Source organism: Paroedura picta, chromosome 1 (assembly GCF_049243985.1).
Source record: "Paroedura picta isolate Pp20150507F chromosome 1, Ppicta_v3.0, whole genome shotgun sequence".
Taxonomy (NCBI): domain Eukaryota; kingdom Metazoa; phylum Chordata; class Lepidosauria; order Squamata; family Gekkonidae; genus Paroedura; species Paroedura picta.
Window position 1 is genome coordinate 53941699 of NC_135369.1, and position 26610 is coordinate 53968308.

The window sequence follows — 26610 nt, forward strand, 5'->3', positions numbered from 1 at the left end:
GCATGTGGGGGAGGGTGGAATCAAACCTAGCTCACCTGATTAGAAGTCCGCACTCCTAACCACTACACCAAGTAGCTGTTGCAGCATGATTTTAAAACCTCTCTTACGTTCTCTGCCTCTTTTCCCCATGTTTCACATTCATTTCTGTCTCCCTTCATCTAATTTTTGTGTCTCCCTCCTTTATGTTCATTTCTTAGTCTCAAACCCTTCTCCCCCATATTCCATTTGGTGACAGAATGTATTAAAGAGTATTATAGTAGCAAACTTTTGTTAATATTATCCAAGGTACTCTGAACATTTCCCTGGTTTTGTTGGGGTGCAAAAATGCCACCCCCTTCACTTTCAACTGCAGTGATTCTCTGGTTTGACTTTTTTTTTTAACAATGAAGGATGGGAGCATCATCGTGGGGCGGTGGGGAGGTGTAAGTACGTTTCTTAACATTCAGTCTGATGAAGCTTGCAATCACTATTTTGTGATGCTTTGGCTAGTGCTAGTTATTAAAAGTTATTACACAGACAGACTCGTAGCACTCAAAAACGTCTTGTAGATGTTTGGGATGGTTATTTTTGGAGATTCAAAATGGAGAACTGAAGCCTCTGTTCCTGCTCAGAACATGAGTGGTATGATGCTATTTGGAATTTGGGAGTGGGGGGGGGGTTGCCATCAAGTCACATTTGGTGACCCTACAGGGCTTTCAAGGCAAGAAATATTTGGTTTGTCATGGCTGGCCTTTACGCTTGCTTCTGAGATCTGACAGATCAGGCTAACCTGGGGCTATCCAGGTCAGGGGTAGGCTGAGAGTAATGTGACTGGCCCAAGGTCGCCCAGCAAGTTTCCACGGCTTAAGTGGGAATTTGAACTTGGATTTCCCAGAGCCTAGTCCAGGCTTTTTCAACCAGGATTTCATGAAACTCTGGGGTTTCTTGATGTTACTGGAAGGGTTTCCTGAATGGGTGGGTGTTAATTAATTTTTATATACTTTTAAAATTTGTTAAACATTTATTGGGTGATATGACCATATATAGTCATGTTGATCTCTTCTCCCCTCCCAAAATGGCCAATGATCTGCCTAGAGTGGGCGGGGAGGGGAGGGGCCTTAGGAGCTAAGGCAGTATCTCTGTACTGGTATCAGCATAGTACTTGTTGAGATATCAGCTTTAGGAATGTACAATAGATTTGTGTTCTCCCCACACGCCCAGTGTTCACCAATTCCCTCCAACTGTTGGAGATCACAGAAAACTTTGTTGTTTCTTGTTCCTGATGTGAAGTCTCCTGACATTTATTGTACAAAAATTATTCTGATTTTGTTTCTATTTGTTCTAGCAAATCTTTTCAGCTTTGCAGCAACTTTAATGAACAGTTTAAGGAAGGAAGTGATGAAAGGGCTTGTTATTAAATGCCTCCCACCATCAGTTCTCTAAGATGACAAGACCTTTTCCATTGGGGTATGTAACAATGCACAAACCCTATGATAAGGGCTGGCATAATGACATGGCATTAAAAGAACTCCTATTGTTCTGTTCTTCCCCTTTCACAAACAGCAAAAGCTTCAAAACAACCCAACCGTTTCCTCTGGATGATACAGCACTGGATACTTTTGGTATACAGACTGACCAGAAAGAAGCATATAGGTGGTTAGTACTTTTCCCTGTGCAAATCCTGTCCTGTCCCCACAGAGAAAAACAAAACAAAAAAAGAAAGCCTGCTCTCTCTCTCTCTCTCTCTCCCCTTAATAATTCTGCCAGCCAAGCAAAACATTCCTTGAAACTCTCCTTCCCCCACTACCTGAAAGCACATTGGGTAAACCAGTTTTAGGAAGCTATGACAGGTTACATTTCAAGGTTGGCTATATCAGCTATTAGAATCCCCACTATATTCTACCAAGGATTACCCTGGGAGAACAGCATAACTCTGTTCTGTGGAGAGTTTTGGCCTTCCTGACTGAGGAGAAATGGGTGCTTGGTGTTGTGCAAGCTACCACCTATCCCTGGGACTTCTGACTTCCTTGGCTTATCATGTCAGGCAAAAAGAAAGGGAGGGAACACCTCTAGTCTAGCCAATATTATGTCTGCAATTTAGTGAGAAGAGTGATTGTACAACTTCTGAAAATTATAATTAGACGATTCTCCAGCATGGTGTACTGGTTAAGAATGGTGGCTTCTAATCTGGCAAGCTGGTCTGATTCCTCACTCTCCTACATGCAGCCATTTGGGTGACCTTGGGCCTGCCACAGCCCTGATTGTGCTGTTCTGAGCAGTCCTGCCAGAAGCTCTCTCAGCCTGACCTACCTCACAGGGTGTCTGTTGTGGGGAGAGGAAAGGGAAGGTGATTGTAAACTGCTTTGAGACTCCTTCGGGTGGAGAAAAGTGGCATATAAGAACCAATTCTTATAATGATTAGCCACTTGTAGGCCTATTTCCAACCTGGTTAAGCATGATGAATGATTAACCCGAAGAGAAGCAAAATGAAACATCTGATCTTGTCCCATTTCAATTAAGCCTCATATCTGGATGTAGTCTGCACAGGGCTTTTTACCCAGTCTCAGTTCGAATGAATCCCTCCCGTCTACACTGAATTTGATTTGCATTTTGATTTGGGGCACTTTAAATTTTCCGTCTGCAACATACATGATTGATTCAAGTGACTCACATCACATTTCCGCTGAGATATCCTGGAGTGGATATAAGCCTTGATATTTCAAACACCGTCATGAGTTGCAGCTCTCTGCTCTTTGCGAATTAACTTGCTGCTACCCATGCCTCCAACACTGTAGTGAAGCAGTCTTCCCTGATTGGTCAGTTCAAAGTCATCCTGGTTACCAGTGGCAAGGCTTGTCTTAAAGTGACTGCACTCCAGAAGCCCTAACTTCTCTCAGCAAAGATTTGCCTCTTGGTTCCCTCCCCACCCCTGTCTCCAGTCCTCTCCCCCCACCCCCTCGATCAAGGAAAGAAAGAGACTCCTGCTGTACTTGGCTCCCCCCCTCTTTGTTTACAAACAGATAGATGCTGAGGCTGATTCTTGCTGATTTTTCTTGTCCTTTTTTTTGGCTTTTGACTAAAGAGGTCATGATATTTTGATGCGTCATGAACTGGGACAATAGATCTCAAATAGTTTACTTCTTCTTTGTCCAGCAGTAAGAGTTTTTATCAATTATGTAGCTATCAGACTTCTCCTCAGAAGAAGAGGAGGAGGAGGAGGAGGAGGAGGAGGAGGAGGAGGCAGCGGCGGCTGAGAGAGCGCTGATATCACTGCTTGGTCAGAATAGCTTTATCGGTGCTGTGGTGAGCCCAAGATCACCCCACTGGCTGCATGTGGGGGAGTGGAGAATCAAACCCAGCTCACCAGATTAGAAGTCTGCACTCCTAACCACTACACCAAGCTGGTTCTGTGTCAAGTTGCTGAATGAGAATAGCCATATATATGGATTTGGCTGTTATCTCTGTATCTAAACTTCCAAAACCTGCTACTGATGTCCTGAATCAGTGTTAAGAAGAGATGGTCAAGAAGCTGAAGGAGAATAAGCTAAAACTGAATCTAGATATGATGGAGGTAATGCTTCTTGAAAAGGCTAATGTTCTGGAAGTATTGAGTGCAGTAAGTTTGAAAGATCATGTAAAGAGCTTCGGAGTACTTTCAGGCCCTCGGTGGCAGGAGACACAGAGACAAGGCCTCAGAACTTGGAAGGGAAGCTGGGATTCCTAACCCTCTAGTGCAGTGGTCCCCAACCTTTTTTAGGCTGGGGACCGGCAGGGCATTGGGCCGCGGCCGCAGGGACCGCGCCCGCGCGGGCCACGCCCACGCTTCGGGCCGCGCCCGCGGCCGGGGATTGGGCCGCGTCCGGCCGCGCCCGCCGGCCGCACCCGCGAGCCGCGCCCGGCCGCGCCCGCCGGCCGCACCCGGCCGCGCCCGCTGATCGGGCCGCACCCGCGGGCCGCGCCCGTGGATCGGGCCGCGCCGGCGCGGCCTGCACGGGCGCGGCCCGGACCTGATTCCTTCTCCCCGCCCTCCCGCAGTAAGTAGCTTCCCGGGCCGCAGGCTTGCGGCCTGGGAAGTTTTTTACTGCGGGGGTGGGGGGGCGGGGAGAGGGAGCCGCGGCCCGGCGCCATGGCCTTTGCGGCCCGGCGCCGGGCCGCGACCCGCAGGTTGGGGACCACTGCTCTAGTGGACCATTCTCAACAAAGGTCAGGTGGTACTGTTAGTTTAGGCAGAGAGAGAAGGCTCTCCAGGTGCTGGGGACTCCTTGGATTGGGCAGGGTGGAACAGAGCCTGCAGGTCTGAACAGGGCTGTTCCAACTGAGAATAAACCATGGGCTCTTCTGCTGAAATACATTTAGGGATTAGGACCTCATGTTTTTACTAGCCTCAACATCTTTACATTTTTAATATGTACATGTTTAGGGTCCAATTCATACTTTATCCCAGTGCAAAGGTAGAATGTAGTAGGTGTGACTGGAGTCCTCACAAATCTGTTTCCAGGCCTGTCCCACTGAACCATGTCCTTTCCCCAAAATATAATTCATAGTATGTACAACAATTAGTGCTTTATCCCCATGATATTAAAGAGAGTTGGGGAAAATACGGCTTGGTACAACAGTACATTTTCATTAATGGAGGGATGTGTGATTTTGTCAACTACACATCAATCTTGAGACATAAACTAGAGATTCTCTGTTTGTTTCTTGTGGTGTTTCTGTGTGTTCCCTGTCTTCTAGAAACAGTATTTCAGGGAGGAGCTTCAGGCTGTAGCAGGGAGTACCTCAGTAAAGTTACTGCTGGATCCAACCTGCTACACATGAATCTTTACTTGTATGTTGATGAATTTTTATTTACTTAATTGAATTTCTAGCCCACCACTCTCCATGGCCTCGAGGTGGGTTACAAGTCATATAAACCCCATGAAACCTCCCCATAAAGTATGCAAATAGTATCCTCACAGTGCAATATATGAGAACACCTAGCCAGGATCACCATACCACTGTAATCATGCTCCCAGTATCCATCTAGGAGTTTGCTTATCAGTGTTTGCTTATGTAAAATAGGCTTTGAAGGCTGGGAGTGCTACAAAGTGCTGGAATGGCACCGCATTCCCATCCTGGATGCAAACAAATGGAAGGTCTGGATGTTTGGTGTCAAGCTTGCAGTTCAAATGGGTCTCAAGAAACAGAAGTCGGAATGTTGGAGCTGGATGGGGAAATGTTGAGGAGCTGCAAGGAAGAGTTTGTATGTCCACAGCTTCTTAGGCCTGATTGGATAGCTGCCAGCTTCCCTTTGCTGTGCATCTATATTTTAAAATGAACAGGCATTAAAAACACAATGAGTCTCCAGTGTTCTTTTCTCACAAGGAAACTGATTGTGCAAAACACTGCCCCTAAGACTTCCTGCCACTTGAGGAAGTGGTGAGTAAATATTATGGGTGGGGGTGGGAGGGTTGGGGGAGACTGGTTGGTTTATTAGGCGTTACATGTTTACCCTGCCAGGGTTGAAACATATCTTGGTCCCTTCACTGCAAAATACATGTATTGGCACATTGATTTTGCTTATCTGTTTTTTCGGTAGACTTTCTCATGAAAAAGTGACAATTCTATTTTTAGCTGACTCTCAAAGAAAATCCAAGGATGATCAGCACATATAGTTAAATTTCACCTCAGCTGAAGGCAGGTGAATTTTCTGATTCATTTTGGAGAGGGGGTGAGACTGTTCTTTTGAGGCCACTTTTACTCCAATCTCTTTCTGGAAGGCAATTTCAAGTGGGATTTTTCCAGGTGCATAATGTTTTGATTAGTTTTCTTTGACCCACCCACCTCCAGTCAGCTTTTCAATTACTGGGCTGTTGTAATAGTTAAACTATGCCCTGTCCCCCAAGATGAGTGATTTTGTTTTTTAGGAACATAATACTGTGGAAGGAGCTATTGACTTTTTAAAAAATCACAAAAGCTGGGAATTCAGAGAACATGCTTTAACTATAATTACAACATTGCATCAATATATCAATATTTTAGAACCATTTAAAAAATAAGGGGGTTTCTGTGAAACCACCAATAAGAATATCATTGACAACAGCACTCTCCCTTGAAATGCCTCATTATTTAAGCCATGTGTGGAAGGAAATAAACTAACTGCACAACTGTAAAAATGCACAGGGAAGTCAGATGTACTGAAGAATTGGTTTAAACAAGTTAAACCAATTTCAGTGCTTGTGATTGTAAGCCGTGACTTCTTCGGGTAGTAAGTTCAGTGCTTGTGGGTCAACTCTCAAGAAAAGCAGAAGTAACTTGAGCATGTGAAAAAAGCGTCACACAGTAAAATCCAGTTGCAAAGTGCACAGAACTGCATTATATGGTGTTTGTGAAAATGTCATGACACAAAGCTTGACATAAAGGTTCCCAATCACTCAGTAGGACTGGTCATGCAAACACTGTGGTTTCAGGAAGTTCTTGGGATATAGTGGGACAGTCATGTTAGTTCTTCATCCCATTTTCAACTCATAATCCACATCTGTGGGGTAACTATAGAGTTCCCAAATCAAATGCATAGTGAACAGAAGCGTGATCAACAAGGGTTGAATTGCAGTCTCAAATCCACATCACCATATGCCAAACGCTCTGTACACTATTAAAGAAAATTATATCCTGTCTCTCTAAAGCTCCAACTGGCTGATAAACTCAAGAATTTAAATCACAATATCTGAACTGCAGTAACAACATACAAAACCTGAATTTAACATGAAACCTTAGGGAAACAAACAAACATTCTTTATACTTCATAAGGCTGCCCTCAGCCTTTTACTTATAAAAACTAAGACAGGAAGGTTGGTAATACCCTAGTAGTTGTCTATCAATGACTGCTGATGGTATTTGTTTCTTAAAGGTACAGGCACTCCTTTTATTACTGGGGGTGGGAATTTACGCCTCCAGTGTTTGCTTGTTAGATTTCAGATTTTTAAAAAAGAAATGTAGGGCTTTTCTTGGGGTTTTAAAAAGCTCTATCTTGTCTGTCCATGGTCCACAGTTGGGGTCATGTCGAGAATTAGATATATGCATATGCCTCTAGCTGTTAAAATGTATGAAAGTGATATACCAGACATTTGCACCTCAGTCTACCTGTACAACTATCTGCTGAATGTACAGCATACAAGAGTTAGAAGGCCAGGGCCTTATTTCCTACCACATATACTTACCCCATTGACAGCTCTGAGATTTATTTCCATCTTAGAACCAAGAACAAACCAGATGATAAAGGACAGTTCTCCAGAACAGGGTGTGTATGGGCAGCTTTTGAAGTAGAGATCAGGCTTTTTGTATCCCACTTTTTACTGCCTAAAGGAGTCTCAAAACAGCTTACTATCACCTTCCCTTCCTCTCCCCACAACAGACACCCTGTGAGTTAGGTGAGGCTGAGAGAGCTCTGAGGGAACTCTGACTGGCCCAAGGTCACCAGCTGGCTTCATGTGGAGGAGGAGTGGGGAATCAAACATGGTTCTCCAGATTAGAGGCCACCGCTCTTAATCACTACACCAAGCTGACTCTCAGTCTACAGTCTGAAAAAAACAAAAACAAACCCTGTTTCACGGCACATGGCAACTGACTAGGAAAACGTAATGAATGGTCAACTCTCCACCCAAAAAATGGATTTTGTTTAGTCCTGCCTGCCTGCTTGCTTTACCCAACAAATAACCTCCTAAAAGGAGATTATCTACAGTATACAGCATATACATTTGCATTATTCAGTCTTGCTCAATTCCTGATTCTGTAGCTCTTGGCATTTCACTTAAAGTCACGCAGCTGCTGGACACAAGAATCAGAGGCTTAATTCGAGTCCAGGAGCATTCTGAATTGCCTCCTGAAATTCCCACCCGACTCTGCTCTTTGCCAGGACTCAGCTCCTTCTTTGCCAAAACCCAGCACTTACATTCAAATCCTGCTTCCTGCACCTTTTAACTTGGCTGGTGTATCACTCTTCACTTCCTCAATTTTCTGTAGTACAAAACAAGTCTTTGTTCAGAGAATATTTTTTGAATAGCAAGATATGGGTATAGGTTTATCTAAATGAATCCTTTCTGTGTAATGAACCAGACTTTCACCTCCAGTATGATGATGCTGGGCCAAACTGTACTCTGGGGTCATCCAGATGGTTTGGGCACATAACATACCTTGGACTGGGGTTGTGCTTCTTAAGGCCTAAAAGTGTGAAATTGTGGTCAGTGTACTTCAGCAGAGCAGTACATCGACCGGCCTCTCACAAATGAACAGGGACATATTTGGAATGGCCTAGCCTCATAGCAAAGAGGAACTAAAGAGCCTCTTGATGTGGGGGAAGGAGGAGAGTGCAAAAGTTGGCTTGAAACTCAATATCAAGAAAATGAAGATTATGGCATCCGGCCCTTGCAAATAGATGGGGAAGAAATTGAGGTAGTGACAGATTTTATTTTCCTGGGCTCCAAGATCACTGCAGATGGGGATTGCAGCAAAGAAATTAAAAGATGCTTGCTCCTGGGGAGGAAAGCTATGGCAAAACTAGACAGCATCCTAAAAAGCAGAGACATCACCCTGCCAACAAAAATATGTCTAGTCGAGGCTATGGTCTTCCCAGTTGCAATTAGGCTTGTGCAGATTCGGCTTGGAAACGGCCGAATCGGGGCCGTTTCGGGTGTTTCCGAGCCTAAAACAGTCAGAAACGGACCGTCCGCCATCGATCCTGAAGCAATTTGATTCGGGTCAATTAGCCAACTGTTTTGCAGCCTCGTGGCTGCTGCAGCGTCCTGACTGCCTTTTTTCCCCTTCTTTTTTGGTGCCTAAAACGGCTGCCGGGGGGAGGAGGAGGGGGGAGTGAGTGGCTTTTCAGCTACAGGCATTTGGCCACTCACAGCAGATTTTTAAATTTTTAAATCCCTGGCTTTGTGTAGCCTCTGACTATGAGGCTACTTAAGCCAGGGTCTCTGCCTGCTGGGCCTCACTCTGCTACTGAGCTCTAGTTGGGTGCTCAGGTGGTAGAGAGCTGCAGTGACCCATAGGTCTGCTGCTTGCCTCCCACCCTTGCTGCCTGCCTGCTGCCCTGCTGCACTTCTGCCTGAGGATCATCGCTGGAGAAGACATCAAAAGTTTGATTTAGAGGTTTTTTCCTGTCCTCTTTTCTATTTTTCTCTTTTTTGCCCCCCCTTCTCCCTCTTCTAATTGTGTCCTTCCTCTTTTAAAAACACTTGGGTGCCTTAGGGCTTCTGTGGGTGGGGGGGCCTTTGTTTGGGGGGGGTTGGAGAAATATCTTGTTGTAGTTGTTTTAAAGTTACTGTTTTAAAGTTAGTGTTTTTAAAAGTTAGTGCTTTTAAAAGTTACTGTTCTGTTCTTCTGTTTTGGGGTGTTTGCTGCTGTTTTTTTTTTTTGGGGGGGGGTTATTTCATTGTTTTTATTTTCTTTTGGCCTGTTTTGGCCAGGTGCCACCTTTGGGGTAGTGCCCTGGGTGGTGGTTCTTTGTTTCCCATTGCTAGGGGTTTTTTTGGGGGGGGGGGAGGTTGATTTTTGGTACTGGTTAGTTGTTTGCATTTTTTGGTAAGGCCTTGCAGGGCTAGTTTTGCCCAGGTGCCACCTTTGGGGTAGTGCCCTGGGTGGTAGTTCTTTGTTTCCTATTGCTAGTGTTTGCTGCCATGGCTGTTCTCCCAGAGCAGCTCTGTCGGGACTCTCTCAGGATGTGGCCTGAATAGAGCAGGTGAAGTTGTGGTGGTTGAAGGCGGTGGCCTGAGTGGAGGAAGGAAAAGGTGACTTGGAAGCTGCTTTGAGACACCTTTGGGTTGTGAAAAGCAAGTCTTCCTCTTGTTCTGTATTTGTTAGGCTGGATGGGAGAGCCAGTGATGAGTCTACAGCATGGATGGAGCACCCAGATTATCCTGAGCTCCTCCATTTGCTTTCTGAGGCTCTCCCAGGGTTAGTGCTCTGGCATGCAGTGTCCCTTCCCCCCAGGGGAGGTGATGGGAATGGGGGAACTGCTCTCGCAGCATTTCCCATCTATTCCCATCATCTCCTGCCTGGAGGGTGGCATCTGCATGCCAGACCAGGGAGAGAGATTCCCTTCCTGGCTTGCTCTGTTTGGAGCCAATGCAAGTCAATGGTGCCACTGACTTGCATTAGAAATCCTGCCTTCACATTGCCCGGGGGCTGGGGGGGGAGGGGGTGTACGTGGCACCCCTGAAACTTCTTGGGGAGCTCAGGGAGGGTCTTCCCTGACTCTCCTGCATGTTTCAAGAAGGGGTCCAATCCTAGGGGCTCCCAAAGAGGGTACCCCTATCCGCTCCATTGGATAGAATGGAGATTCGGAAATCTCAGGTTTTAACTTGATTTCCCATAGACTTCTATGGGAAATGGTCTTTGGGAGCCCCTAGGATGGGACCCCCTGGTGCAATCTTCCTGAAACTTGCAGGTGACTCAGGGAAGACTCTCTCTTCAAGACGATTGGACCAAGGGGTCCCACCCTGGGGGCTCCCAAAGAGGGAATTGAGGTACCCTCTTTGGGAGCAGGACCCCCTGGTGCAATCATTCTGAAACTTGCAGGGGAATCAGGGAAGACCCTCCCTGAGCTCCCCTGCAAGTTTCAAGAAGATTGCACCAAGGGGATGGCTCCCAAAGAGGCTGACACCATTCCCCATAGACTTTAAAGGTGGGATAAAATTAATTTCAGCAGGTTAATTGCCAATTTCCTGGTTAATTTCCTGCTGAAATTAATTTTTCCCACCTTTAAAGTCTATGGGGAATGGTGTCTGCCTCTTTGGGAGGCCCTAGGATGGGACCCCTTGGTCCAATCTTCTTGAAACTTGCAGGGGAGCACAGGGAGGGTCTTCTTTTAGATTTGACTGTGCCTTTCCTAACCTGTGCAATACATTCTATCTGGCCTTCATGTAGTGTGGTTTCAAATCACTTCCAAGCATCATCTAAGGATTTGACTCTCTTATGTTTCCCCTTCAGTTTCCGTTTTATTATTCCCCTCATTTTTGTAAAGCTCCCTCTTTTGAAATCAATTGTTATAGTTTTGGACTTCAGGGTTAACTTTCCATTGACTTGAATGCTGAACTTTATATCATTGTAGTCCCTGTTCCCAATTTGTTCCCAAACAACCTCTGCATCTCTCACCAGACCTGTTCAGAACCAAGCCCAAGATTACTATACCTCTGATTGGCTCTGTGATCAAGTATTCCTGTGCAGAGTCATTTATGAAGTCTAGGAATCTCATTTTTACATCATGACTTGAGCACAGGTTTACCCAGTTAATGTGACAGTAGCTGAAGTCTCCCAATATAATAACATTATCTGCTTTAATCACCTCCCTTATTTCATTCTCCATCCCAAGATCAGCCTCAAGGATTTGATTAGGTAGGTGATAGTGTTGTTGTTATGTGCGAAGTCGTGTCCGACCCATCGCGACCCCATGGACAATGATCCTCCAGGCCTTCCTGTCCTCTACCATTCCCTGGAGTCCTTTTAAGTTTGCACCTACTGCTTCAGTGACTCCATCCATCCACCTCATTCTCTGTCGTCCCCTTCTTCTTTTGCCCTCGATCACTCCCAGCATTAGGCTCTTCTCCAGGGAGTCCTTCCTTCTCATGAGGTGGCCAAAGTATTTGAGTTTCATCTTCAGGATCTGGCCTTCTAAAGAGCAGTCAGGGCTGATCTCCTCTAGGACTGACCGGTTTGTTCGCCTTGCAGTCCAAGGGACTCGCAAGAGTCTTCTCCAGCACCAGAGTTCAAAAGCCTCAATTCTTTGACGCTCGGCCTTCCTTATGGTCCAACTTTCGCAGCCATACATTGCAACTGGGAAGACCATAGCCTTGACTAAACGCACTATTGTTGGTAGGGTGATGTCTCTGCTTTTTAGGATGCTGTCTAGATTTGCCATAGCTTTCCTCCCTAGGAGCAAGCGTCTTTTAATTTCTTTGCTGCAGTCCCCATCTGCAGTGATCTTGGAGCCGAGGAAAATAAAATCTGTCACTATCTCCATTTCTTCCCCATCTATTTGCCAGGAATTGAGAGGGCCGGCTGCCATGATCTTTGTTTTCTTGATGTTGAGTTTCAAGCCAACTTTTGCACTCTCCTCCTTCACCCGCATCAACAGGCTCTTTAGTTCCTCTTCACTTTCTGCCATTAGAGTGGCATCATCTGCATATCTGAGGTTGTTGATATTTCTCCCTGCAATCTTAATCCCAATTTGTGACTCCTCTAATCCCGCCTTTCTCATGATGTGCTCCGCATACAAGTTAAATAGGCAAGGCGACAGTATACAGCCTTGCCGAACTCCTTTCTCAATTTTGAACCAATCCGTGATTCCATGTTCAGTTCTCACTGTTGCTTCTTGACCTGCATATAAATTTCTCAAGAGACAAATAAGATGCTCTGGTATTCCCATCTCTTTAAGAACTTGCCACAATTTGTTGTGCTCCACACAATCAAAGGCTTTAGCATAGTCAATGAAGCAGAAGTAGATGTTCTTCTGGAACTCCAGTGTGATAGTACACCCCCACTTTCAAGTAACCCTTATTTGATGCAACATCCTCTTTGATGTGCAATGCAATACCACTAACAACCCATCCTTCCTTCTCCTGCCTATAGGGTCAGGTGGGTAGCTATGTTGATCTGAAGCAGCAAAACAAACTTATACCTTGAATAAAACTTAATTGGTCTTAAAGATGCAGCTGAACTCAAACCTTGTTCCATTTATAGAGTTTATATGTAGGAATTATAATGCAAATGGAACCACACGAGAGAAGGGGTGGGATAAAAATCTTCTATGAATCCACTCATTCTTCCTTCTAGAGAAATGGTTCTCAACCTGGGGGTCGGGACCCCTTTGGGAAATCAAACAACCCTTTCACAGGGATCGCGGTAGGGCAAGCAGCTTGGCGGGGGGGGGGGGGCGCCGCCACTGTTGCTGCTTCTCCTGCAGGCGCCTGCCAATTTATATACAGTTTATAACCAATTTATATACAATCATGAACAATGGATCTTTATGCTATTGGTCAGTTTTGGTTTAATTTCTGTGAAAGAACACTTGCATAATTTTATGGTTGGGGGTCACCACAACATGAGGAACTGTATTAAGGGTTGCGGCATTAGGAAGGTTGAGAACCACTGATCTAGAGGCAAAATCATTCCACTTATAAAATACACAATCTACAAGGTACACAAACTATTTAATTTATTACACTGTGCTGAATTGAAATTCTTTAGGACAAATTACTAACCGCCGTGATGTTGAAATGTTATTGCTTCAGGACACATTATAGTTACCTTAGATGAGAATATGAATCATCTCTAGTTGTTTCCAGGAGCGATGTTTTAGCAGAAGCCAGAGATTCAGCATAAATGGCTGGACCTAGGACAGTGTGTTTACGAAAACTTGGGGGCAATTAAAGGCCAAATGAGACACACCACTGGTGAATCAGGCTTCCTTTTTAAGACGAAAAGAAACCTAGAAGGCTCTACACTGGCACAATGAGGTGCTATTCAGTCTGTTCAAAATTCTCATCCCAGGCCTCCCCCAACCCCGACACACAGGAAAAATGATACAGTTGATGCATTCCATAGGTAATCCCTCTAACACTTCCTAAAATTTATTATTGACTTTTCAGGCTCTTTTCCTGGGCATGATCAGTATTGGAGCTTGCTGTATGAAGGTGCTTTCAATTAAAACCCAAAACTGGTTTAGTAAACTTACTTTGCAGAAATTGGTCTCTCCGGGCACTGCTTACGGAATGTCGTAGAATTTCATATAGCACTGGTGTCATTAACCGTGAAGTACTAGGATTCCAAATACTTTGAATATGACATTTGGAGGCACCTTCCCCTGTAGGAATATCATATAATGGTTTTCAAACTCTGTTCTGGGGAACCCACCACTACCACCATTTACTGCTAGTAAAATGTAAATAACTGGAGTCTAATGTCAGATATGCACAATAGAGGAGTAAGTAGAGGAGTATGTCTGGAGTTTAATGTCCTTCTCTAAACACCAGTGCTTGGACAGTAATAGGTTGCCAATAGCCTAACAGGACAAAAATGTCCTCTCCTTTTAATAAAGGGATAGTGTATGAAAAGGGGAAGCTGAAGTTCTTCATGGCTTGGAGGCAAATAACATCACATGGTAAATAAAATTCCATTAAGTCTCTATTAATGGGACATCACTCACACACCCTTTGTGGGCAACTTCTTTTGTTACACCTGTTATGAAAAAGGAGTTATAAAAGATTAAACTACAGTAAAGTTTTGGGGACAAAAAACAAGAGGGCGAGTGCTGTGTAAAGCAGATATATTATATGTTCGCAACTATAAGAGCATACAGTGGTAAGAGTAGAGGGGCAGGAGAGCTCTTTAAGTCTTGGAATGCAGAATTTCTGCATATCTTAAACAGATATTTCACAAGGCAAGAAATCAAACACTGCAATTAGCAATCTACTTTTGGCCCCCAAGATAAGAGCTACCCCACCCCATCTGAAGTGATGTAAACAGAGATTAAACCCATGAATAACTGTTAGCTTGGTGACTCATTCCCAATTCAGAAGATTTATAGAATGCTGAATAATGCTCTTTTGCTTCAGAAGTTTCTGTTTACAAAGCCTCTCTCTTGCCTATTAGCAGCTCTGGTGCTCCCTAACGATTGTCAAATTAAAACTGATTAGTGAGCTATTTATAAGTTTATCTGCTAAGACAGTGCCATCCAGGCACTTAATCTTTAATTCACTTTTTGTGCTGTTACCACAGTGGTGCAGAATTTATTTTAAGCCACTACCTACGCTACAAACAGCCTTTATTTGGTTTCTTAACATGACTCAGAGCTTAAAGGATCTGTTTGAATACATATAACAGGCTGCAAAGAATAAGCAAGACTGAAAACATATAGAGCTCTTGGTTCTGATAATTTGTCCTACATTTCTGAGAAATACAGAATGCCCATCCACTAGGACTTAATACTAGTAGAAAAAAATAGTTGGAACAGACACATACACAAAACCCCAGTGTTGCAGCATCTGTTTCTCCTGGCTTCCTCTCCTGTTTGGAATACCAGTGAGAGATGTAAGGATCAATGACTCAGTCTAATCCAATTATTGGGAGGGCTGTCTTCCCCCTACATATACCCACATACAATTGAATTTTTGTTCCTTGTGTTTCTGTTATTAAATCCTACACAACCATCCTTTTAAAAAACTAAAAATGAAGAGAGAAGTGGCCTCATAATACCACAGGAGGTTGACCAGTTAGCACCTTATATACACAATTATGTCTACAGATAGAAAAAGCTCCCTACCCCAGCAAATCATGAGAAACAGCTTGGTGTGGTGGTTAGGAGCGCTGACTTCTAATCTGGCACGTGGGGTTTGATTCCGCTCTCCCCCACATGCAGCCAGCTGGGTGACCTTGGACTTGCGCTGATAAAGCTGTTCTGACCGAGCAGGAATATAAGGGCTCTCTCAGCCTCACCCACCTCACAGGGTGTCTGTTGTGGGGAGAGGAAAGGGAAGGGGATTGCATGCTGCTTTTGAGTCTCCTTCTGGTAGAGAAAAGCAGCATATAAGAAGCAACCCTCCTGTTCTGTGAGAGAGAAGGCAGTGCATCTGAACAAAATGGAGTGGTTGTTCTTCTATAACAGGCTCTGTTCACACCTAGACATACCAATGGAATCAGAATCACCCTAAAAATTGTATTATTCTGAGTTCAGGAATGCTCTCAACTTATCTGTAACTCTGCAGAATGTGTGAAAGAGAAATGCTCCGGCAAGAATTTTTATAGAGGGAAATGTGGTAAATTATAATAGCCCAAAAGGCAGTTTTATATTGCGAATAGCATTATAAATTTTAGACTACTAGAATCATAGAGTTGGAAGGTCCCACACAGCGGTGGTCCCCAACCGCCGGGTCGCGACTCCCTCTCCTCGCCCCCCCCCCAGTAAGAAACTTCCTAGGCCGCAAGCAAATCAGCCGCGAAAGCGTCCGATTAGCTTGCGGCCCGACAAGTTTTTTTTTGTTGCTCTCCTGTGTACTTTTGTCCACATCCATTTAGTCTATATCCTTTTTGTTTTGTATACATTTTGGGAACAACTGTGTTTTTGGACTCCCCCTTATTGTTTACTGGTTATATCAGAGGTCCCCAGCTTTTTTGAACTTGTGGACACCTTTGTTATTCTCATATGAGGTGGTGGGCCCAACTACAAAATGGCTCCCACAAGCAGCAGAGCCTGCCCCGCCCCCCCCCCCACATGCAGAGAAAGCCCAAGTACAGGGAAGAAAGTGAGTAAAGTGAGCAATTTTTAAAATACACTGGGAAATAGAAATGAGAGAGAATAAAGGCAGCAATGTGATGGCAGCTGCCACTGAAACAATGTTATTTTAATCTGCCCGTCCAGTGGCCATCCAGAAACCCTGCTGGGCAAGTGCCACCCCTTGCACCACCCACTTTTAAAAAACGTGTGGTGGGCACCAGGAAATGTATCTGCATGTTAGGGACCCCAGGGTTATATTATAGCAGTCTTTTCCACATGTAGAAGAAGAGCTGTTATTTAATACTCCATTTTATACTACTCAAATGAATTTCACAGCACCTCACAATCAGCTACCCTTCCTCTCTCCACAACAGGCAGCCTGTGAGATAGGTGAGGATAAGAATAGGGTTGTGCACGGTGGTGTCCGAATTGGCCGTTCCAGGCTGACGCAGTCAGCGCACACATGCAGGTGTGGAGCTCCACGTCTGCGTGTGCACACCGAGTTGCGCCAAGTTGTGCACCGGCGCCCCCCACGGCGCTGGCTGCGTCATCCTGAAACAGCCGATTTGGACGCTGCCACACACAATCCTAGATGAGTGAGTTCTGAGAGAACAGTGACTGGTCCTAGGGCATCCAACTGGCTTCATGTGGCAGCGGAGTGGGGAATCAAACATGATGCTCCAGATTAGAGGCCACTGCTCCTAACCATCAAGCTGGCTTTCATTGCATTGTTTTGTTAACTAATGCTGTATCCAGTTTATTTTGCCAATTATTGTATGTGTTATACTGGTCATTATTAAACTGTTTCTATAATTTCCCTTTAGTCTCAATATGAAAGCCAGGTGATAAAGAAACAAAATCACACTAGGAGCTTCTTCTGCACTGACAGCTCAGATTCTCCCACCTCTTTTTGCTTCAGGCCTCTCAACTGACGCTGCCTTGCTCTGATACCTCAATGTACCTTCTTTTCTATACTATACAAACAGGTGGAAAATAACTGAAGAAACCGTTTTCCTTGCTAGTGTCTCAATTCAGTCAGACCTGAACGCTTTTATTTACATTTACCAAGAAAACACTAGGTCATATGTTTCTGTGACAGTGTAATTAGCATTGTGAATATTTAGTGCTGACTTTACAGCACTTCTCACATAGCAGATCAAATGGCCATTCGTAGTGAGTCAGACAGGACCAGGCTACAAAGTTAAAATCGGAACAACAGACAGATACTGATGTGCCATAAATGACTGATGTTGGCAGAGCTGTTAGAGGCCTTCCTTACGACTCTGCATCACAGGTAATTATTTCAAGGAGAAACTTTGTTAGTCTTTACAGGGGGCTCCTGCTGCGAGGGGCACCCCCACGTCAAGCCCATACCTTCCTTAGCTTGATGCAATCACATTGTGTATTTTCCTGCCCTGACCTGCATTACTGGCAGTCACTGGCAGGATTCAGGGTAATACACAATGACACCAGGCTAAGTAATCCTGCTTACTGGGAGACGGAAAGGGGAAGATCAGATATGTAAAATTTGTGGCAGCTCTGTGTTGACTGAAACATTTTGTTTCCCATACTGAATCATTGTAGTAAATATTGATTTGGTTAAAAAATGATTTATTTCCTGTATTTTATACCATTTCTCTATAAAGTATTCAGTATGGTACACAAATAAAAAATCTAAAGCAATAGCAGAACCATAAAAATAAGAAAACTTTGAAAGCTGTCTAGAATGCTAGTAAGACTCCACCTAGAATAATGTATGCAGTTCTGGAGGCCTCACTTCAAAAAGGATGTGGGCACAATTGAGAAGGTTCAGAGGAGAGTGACGAGAATGATCCGGGGCCTGGGGCTCAAGCCAGAAGAAGCAGAAGAAGAGTTGGTTCTTATATGCAGCTTTTCCCTACCCGAAGGAGTCTCAAAGCGGCTTATAATCCCCTTCCCTTTCCTCTCCCCACAGCAGACACCCTGTGAGGTGGGTGAGGCTGAGAGAGCCCTGATATCACTGCTCGGTCAGAACAGCTTTATCAGTGTTGTGGCGAGCCCAAGGTCACCCAGATGGCTGCATGTGGGGGAGCAGGGAATCAAACCCGGCATGCCAGATTAGAAGTCTGGACTCCTAACCACTACACCAAGCTGAGGAAAGGCTGAGGAACTAGGGAATGTTCAGCTTGGAGAAGAGGAGGTTGAGAGGGGACATGGGCTCTCTTTAAATATTTGAATGGCTGTCACTTGGAGGAGGGCAGGGAATGGTTCCCACGGGCAGCAGAGGGCAGGATCCGCAGTAATGTGTTTAAATTATGTGTAGAGTGATATTGGCTAAATGTAAACCCTGGTTCAATACAGTTGTAATTAGGTGGTGACTTTTCTATGCACCTTCCCTGCAGGGTCCAGATCAATAAATAATCAAATATTGCATGTTGTCAATAACATGTATTGTATGCTTTTGTGTTTTGTCTAGATTATTTGGTCCTTGTTTGATATTTTATGAACTAATTTGACTGTCACCCCCCAAATAGCTCTGCCACTTCCAACTGGCTAGTGATCCCTGGCCCCAAAAAAGCACGCCTGACCTTAACAAGGGCCAGTGCTTTCTCTGTCTGGACCCCCACCTCGTGGAATTAGCTCCCTGAAGAGATCAGGGCCCTGCTAGAGCTAGCACAGTTCTACAGGGCCTGCAAAATGGAGCTCTTCCGCCAGGTATTTGGTTGAGGTCAATTGTTACAACAACATCCACTGGGCCCTCTCCACAAACTGAAGCGACCAGCCTATGGTATTCTTAGTTAACAGCCTAATTGTTACTACTAGTTTTTGGAATGTTTTGAAGCCATTGTTGTCCTATTCAGTGTTGTTGTTGAATTGTATTATACCCACTCCCATGTTTTCATGTGCTATGTCCCCTATGTCTACCTTGTTTGGAGAGCCAGTTTGGTGTAGTGGTTAGGAGTGCGGACTTCTAATCTGGCATGCCGGGTTCGATTCTGCGCTCCCCCACATGCAACCAGCTGGGTGACCTTGGGCTCGCCACGGCACTGATAAAACTGTTCTGACCGGGCAGTGATATCAGGGCTCTCTCAGCCTCACCCACCTCACAGGGTGTCTGTTGTGGGGAGAGGAATGGGAAGGCGACTGTAAGCCGCTTTGAGCCTCCTTCGGGTAGGGAAAAGCGGCATATAAGAACCAACTCTTCTTCTTCTTCTTCTTCTTCTTCTTGTTCTATGTAAACCGCCCTGAGCCAAAAGGGAGGGTGGTATATAAATATAAGAAACAAACAAAATGTTGTATGTGAGGCTATTACTAAGTCCTTACACTGTTTTAAACTTCCTTTGTAATAAATACATGTTATTTCATATAGAACTATTTATTCATTACACTCATATTAGGCCATATATTTATATTTAACATTTTGGGGTTTTGGATGTGCATAGGTCCTTCAAAACTGCTGCACACTGTACAGACACTATAGAAAATGCTTCAGGTAGAGTCCGAGCAGAAACATTCATGCTGCAAATATAGTCAGGGGGTAAAAAACACAGGGGAGAGTTGGAAGGAAACTGGCAGACTGATGTAGTTAGGAAGACAAGTTGCAGCAAAAGCAAGAGCATGCCCTTGAGGAAATGCTCACTTGATATTATGCTCGCATATAAGCTTTGTGGAAGCTGTTCTAAGCACCCAGAAAACAAGAGCATAGGAAATATCTGTCCATGGGGTGGGGTGGGGGAACAAACTGTACAAAATATAGACTGGGAAGCTAAAAGCAGCACAGAGAAAAGGTAAAAGTAAATGTGACCTATTTACACTAATGTGTCACCAATATCAGGCAGCAAGAAAAAACACTGAGGAGAGATTACATGAAAGCATATAAAAGTAGCATTGTCTGCTTGCAGATTTTGTTTTTGTTTTTTAAAAATACACTTTGTTTCTTTGTTTTGAATGTAGACCAAGCAACACTGAGGTCTCTTGTTTAAGACATAAGAGACAATTTGGAGTACACAGTGAAAGACAATCACTCTTTACTTGTACTTAAATATTCTGGACCTGGAACAAAATGTCCTAATACATCTCCAAACAAATCCTTCTAGTTTCTATAAACTCTGACGAGTTATAGCTGGTCGGATTCTACTTCAGTTATATGAAAGCCCATTTCTGAAGGGGCAAACAAGAAATTGGCATGTGCATATTAAAAAGGCTAGCAATCTAAGCAATTAAAATGTGTGACTTCCTAAATACCTGTTGTTTGTGGCTCTTCTTATTGAAAAGTAATAAGAAATTATGTGGTTTTTACATGTATTTTGTTTCCCCATTAATCACGTCAGAAAACCAACTTCTCTCAGATGTGTTATAACACGAGTTATGACATGTAAAACTGTCCTCGGGAATAAGGTGTTCATATGTGTAGACACCTACATATATGGACTCTGCTTCTGTAATCCAACCACCTTTTCTTTGTGGCAATGAGCCTCCTCATAAACAAATTTACATAGCTAGACCAGTCAGCTTACCCTAAACACTCTACATGTATTAAGGGAAGACCATGCAAATTCATGGCTAAACTCCACTCCCATTGTATGTAGAACCTACACAAGGGCCCAAAAAATATGAAGTGAACCTCAAAATGTGGAGTAGGTTACAAATATGTATATGTTCAAGATACACATTTCTAGGATGGTTCTCAGTGAAAATTACTTTTAAAAATGTGCTGTACAGAAAGAGGAGATATATTAATTAATAAGTCCTATTATAAACAATAGATAATGATTGCTGCTCTGACAGGACCAGGTCACGAATGCTGCCCACCAGGTTTTCTAACATTTTCACCAGGTGCGGCAGCTAGCCCCTTACCTGTTGGCATCTGACCCGGCCACTGCGATCCATACAACGGTCACCTCCAGATTGGACTACTGCACTTTGCTCTATGCAGGGCAACTCTTGTATCTGACCTGGAAACTTCTAATAGTCCAATATGCAGCTGCCAGCTCCTTACAGGAACCAGGTAGAGGGTGCACATTCGACCAGTACTCTCCTAACAGCATTGGCTCCAGATTGAGAACCAAATCAGATCTGAGGTGTCTCTCCGCCTCCTCCCCTACGCCCCTCAGAGGAACTTACGCTCAATCATGTGAAATCTGCTAAAGATTCCTGGCCCCAGAGAAATGAAACTGGCCTTAGCCAGAGCCAGGGCTTTCTCTGCCCTGATGCTGGTCTGGCGGAACACTCTCCAGAGTGTGGTCAGGGCTCTGTGGGACTGAAAGTAGTTTTGAAGAGCCAGTAAGAAAGAGCTGTTCCATGAGGCCTGTGGACCATGAGGTCCACAGAAACATAATAACTGGCCTTTCTTTGTAGAAAATAACATCCAGGTGCCATATAGCTAATTTCATCTCAACACTTTATTCCTACTCCCTCCCACTGGAGGGAAGGTGGTGAAACCTTGGGTTTTTACGGTAGATTGGCTTTTAATAATAATGTAATGTTTTAATGTGTTTTCAATTGCTCCGTTGTTGAATTAATGTTGTAAGCTGCTCTGAGCCCTTGGGGAAGGGTGGCATAGAAATTAATTTGCTGGTCAATGGACCGTAAAAAAACTGAATGAATGAAGAATTGAAATAAATAAATAAATATTAATGATTATAGTTAAAAGGTTAAATATGTTAAGGTGGAGATGTAAAAGTATGAGATGGAATGAGTAGAAATGATGAAAATTAATATAGCTAAGTTTCTCTAAAACTTTTTAAAGTAAAGTAAGAATTAGTAACTAGTAACTATAGTTAGTTAGATATTAATCACTGATACGAGTTCACCCCCTTTCTATTATGTATCTCTCTCTCTGTATATATATGTAACCTGACTGGGAAGCATAAACAACTCTGTCGTTTGCAGACATATCTCTGGAACAATAAATGAAGAAGAAACAGCCTTTGGATCTCTTCTGAATGCTGGCAGAGATGGGAGGGAGTAACATGCACACAGTCAATGCAATTTATCCCTTGCTGAATGCCTTGTTAATTAATTTTGAGAGTTCAGTGAAGACTTGCACATGCTTGTTTTGTAACATACTCTTGTGAATCCCCATTTATTAGCCACCAATTTTAAATAATAGAGGTGGCTCAGCTGCTGAAGGTACAAAGTAGAAGTGTTATTTTGGCCTAGGGCAGGCCGTCTCCTTTACAAAGACAATATCACTCTATGGAGAAATCAGATGCCTTAGAAAGAATTCTAAAAGCCCATCTCAAGGAAGTGAGATTCTGACAAGCCTCCCTCCAGTGTTTATCATATATAATTAGGTACAATGCATCTCTTCACAGTGGAGTAGGAAGCAAAAAAAAAAAAAGCCATTTTCAGCCAGCAGGAATCTGGGGGCAGACTAATCATGCTTTGGGAACAGTTTCCTTCAAATTGTTCTTAACCATTCCACTTAGGAAAGTTACATTTATCTTTTTATCTATATTTCCACAATTCAGCTTTCTCATCTATGCAGATCCAAATATTTTAGTTCTCCTGATATTCTACCACCACCACCTGCCTAAGTACATCTTAAGTAGACAAGAGAACACAAGAATACACAGTGAGAAGATAAACGGTTCTGATATTTCATGTATTGTTGACTAGTTTTAATGTAAACCGCCCTGAGCCTTCGAGGAGGGCGGTATATAAATCTAAATAAATAAATAAATAAAATAAAAATATTACTCTGGTACAGGTGTTACTTTGATGCCCCAGTTCATCCCTGGCTCTAGAGTGCTTGCTTTCTATCTTATGAGTGACAGGGGAAGAAGATTCATGATGAGCATACTTATAAAGGTACCCGAGTTTTCCTTTCTTATCACTCATAGGAGTCACCTGAAACTCATCCCCTCCAAGACAGAGGTCCTGTGGCTGGGCAAGAAGGCAGCAGATCAGGAAGCGCACCTACCCACCCTGGCGGGGGGTGCAACTTAAGTTGTACAATAAAATAATGTAAAACTCGTTAATTTATTATAGTGCACAATTAAAAACAGAACAAAAACTTCATAAAAACTATACAGAACTAACAGCACACAAGACCAAACGCATTTTGACCTTACTGGGTCTTCCTCAGTGGTCAGAACTGTGATAACACACACTATATAAAATATCTATATTAAACTCTTTATAAAGTGTAGCTGAGTGGTTGAATGGGATCCTGGAAGATAAATAGATATTGAAAAATATCAGAATGAGCATGATTAAAATGTCTAAATCATTCAAACATGAGTGGTGACTTACTGTAGATTATGGCTCCAACCAATAGGGTCGAAACGCATTTGGTCTTATGTGCCATTAGTTCTGCGTAGTTTTTATTGTTTTTAATTGTGCACTATAATAAATAATTATCAAGTTTTACATTATTTTATTGTACAGCTCAACTTCTGAGTTCCTACCTGTTAAGGTTGGGTTGTATTCCTTTTTTGGTTTTGGTGGGTGCAAACTTAACTCACCTCGACCAGGAACTTGGGGGCAATTCTGGATGCCTCCTTATTGATGAAGGCCCAGCTCATAGTAGTAGCCCGCATGGCACACAGTTACTAGCGCCCTATCTGTCCTCAGATTGCTTGGCTACCGTTATTCATGCAATGGTCACCACTAGATTAGATTTCTGTAACTCGCTCTACACGGAACTACCCTTGTCCCTAACCCGGAAATTTCAGCTGTCTAGAATGCAGCTGCTAGGTTCCTCGCAGGTAATTTTGGAGTGCTCATAGCCAGCCAGTTCTGAGGCAACTGCATTGGTTACCAGTTGTGACCTGGATCAGGTTCAAGCTTTTGGTTTTAACCTTTAAGGCCATATGTGGCCTGGGTCCCACATACCTGAGAGACTGCTTGCCTCCTTATGCCCCCTGCAGGGCTCTTTGTTCTGTGGGTGCAAATGTGTTGGAAGTCCCCGGCCTAAGGGAAGTTCACCTGGCCTCAACCCAAGCCAGGGCCTTTTCAGTCCTGGCTGCGACCTTGTGGAATGAGCTCCTACAAGAGCTGAGGGACCTGACTGAGTTATCACAATTCTGCAGGGCCTGTGAAATGGAGCTCTTCCACCAGGTCTTTGGTTGAGGCCAGGGGGAGGAAGATCTCGGGTCCCCCAAGGTTGAGCCAGGTCATTGGCCTTACACCCCTCCTTCCTGAGGCAGGGACCACCATCTGGAGAGTGCAGTTAGGGTTTTTTCGCCGCTTGGTAAACTGATTATTGGAATAGGAGGGGGGTTAACAGATTATAATGGGGCTTTAGTGGGCAATTATCGTTTGTAAACTGCCACAAGCAATTTTTCAGGAGTGGCAGAATAAAAGTCAAAATATAAATAAGATAAAGCCCATATACCCATATTTTACCACACTGCAGCTTCCTTCCCTGGCTTTCTCTTCAATGATTCATATAAAAAGGAGAAGGAACAGCAAACAGGTGGGGCAAGTGAACCATCCTTGCCTCTTGCTTCCTTTCTCACTAGATGCCCTTTGCCCTGCCAAGGTCACTTCTGATAAGGTGGGACAAAAATATTTGAATTAAAATAAACCAAAAGCAAAATAGCCACTTATGACGTATCAGCATGCAGGAAAAAATTTCAGGAACAGCCAGACTTACTTGGCAAGACAAAAAGAAAACGAAGCGTGAGAGAGCAAATGGCAGATTTCCATTTTCATTTCAAAAAGCTTTCCCTGTATCTAGTGCTAATGACTCCATAAGTTAATTAAGCATTGTCTGCTTAGAACTTACAGCATATCATCTTCATTGAGAGGTCTTGAGATGTAAAAATAAACCCTTCATTAGTATAAATGCTGCTGTTTTACAAACTCCATTTTTATAAATGTTTGCTTTTGTGTACAGGAGGGTCCTTTCCTCCTTTTAAAGATACCTTTTTACAGCTCTTCACAATGCACTTCAGATTGTATTATCATAAATAATAAACTACAATTGACCTCTCTCTACTTGGGGAGCTGTTTTCTTACCCAGTATTTCCTGTACTTTTCTTTCTTTCAACCATTTACCAATCCATAAGATGACTTTCCTATTTAACCCATGAATGCTAAATTTTAAGATCCCTTTAGACAGACAAACCTACCTTGTTGAAAACCTTGGTGTAGAGAAACATATTTTTAATTTGGAAATTTGGGCTGAACCCAAACCTGCATGCTTCATTTTAAACAATGAAAATGTCAGATACAATTCAGGGAGGAATATGTGTGACTACAATAGGCATCTTCCAGGAAAGCAATCCGAAAGAAAGAATGAAAAAAGCGAGATCCTCAAAGAACACAGAAAACAAATTAAATATGTTCTGCATCTCCTGATGTAAACTTAGCATGAACATTCGCAATCCATACCTGCTGGTGGAAACCTGGAGCAAATGCCGACTACCAACTCTCAAGAAAGTTCCCAAATTACATAAAGCACCATCAGTGTCCCCGCACAAAGGAAAACATAATGAATATGAATGTCCTCTTTGGAATAGAACAGCTCAATTAAACAGAAGAAAGGTTAACACTTAAAGTACTGACAATCTTTTGAATATAATTCATTCATATGGTAGTAGTGGAAGGCACCATCAGGTCGCAACCGACATATGGAAACCCTGTAGGATTTTTAAGGCAAGAGACATTCAGAGGTGGTTACGGTTGCCTGCCTCCATTTTATGATCTTGGTAAACCTGCTTAGCTTCCAAGATCTGATGAGATCAAGCTAGCCTAGGCTATCCAAGTCATGGTTAATTTAGAATTTGAGAAAAATAATTGACCATCGATGAGAATGATTGCCTCAGATTTCTCTGTTTGTGATTTAATAAATTCAGTGTGTGCTTAATACTCATGGATGTCACACAAATGCATGCCATATTGCTCAGTCTTACATTCCAATAACAGACAGGTTTCACTACCCAAATGTGATTGCAGCCAAGTGGGAGAAACAGATATTCCAGATGTTAATATATAACCTACCACTGTAATTTCCATTCTCTATGCAATGTATTTTCCTGTGAGGGAAGGAAAAACCTGTGTGACAAGGCACTATAATCTCCATTACATATCTTTGGGGATTGTAACAGGTTTTACTGAGAGTTAAAACTCAGAAAGTGACTTCAAAAAGGATGGATGTCCAGTGAATGTTTTAGAATTGTGGTAAAAGCATTACTGGGTGATTGAAATAATACCCATTTCAGAACCACTGTAAAAAGATGCAAAGGCACAACTGGGGTCTTGTTTACTGTGTCAATGAGCTACCAGGTATGCTGATGCTCACTGTTGCACTCAAAAGTTCACTCAGAAACACTGCCCACCACTCATGGAACTTCCCAGCTGAGATCTCAGGGCTTAGCAATAAGTATGTTGCAAACCTAACCGCCAACTTTTTATTATCATTCATTTTATTGAAATATGTATGGAAGAAA

General features: G+C 43.4%; 1 long non-coding RNA gene across 3 annotated transcripts in view; it reads right to left on the bottom strand.

Moving 5' to 3' along the window:
* Nucleotides 1–26610, bottom strand: part of LOC143838013 (uncharacterized) — an 83925-nt gene that overhangs the window by 34378 nt on the left and 22937 nt on the right. Inside the window, exons 3-5 of one of the 3 annotated variants that reach the window (XR_013231200.1) lie at nt 13694–13822; nt 7910–7974; nt 4164–7538 (exon numbers count right to left, since the gene is read on the bottom strand). The exons of 1 other annotated variant lie outside the window; for it this stretch is intronic. This is a non-coding gene — a long non-coding RNA (uncharacterized LOC143838013). Of the gene's footprint in view, nt 1–4163; nt 7539–7909; nt 7975–13693; nt 13823–26610 lie in introns of those variants that run through there. One more of the 3 variants, XR_013231199.1, reaches the window with a different exon arrangement.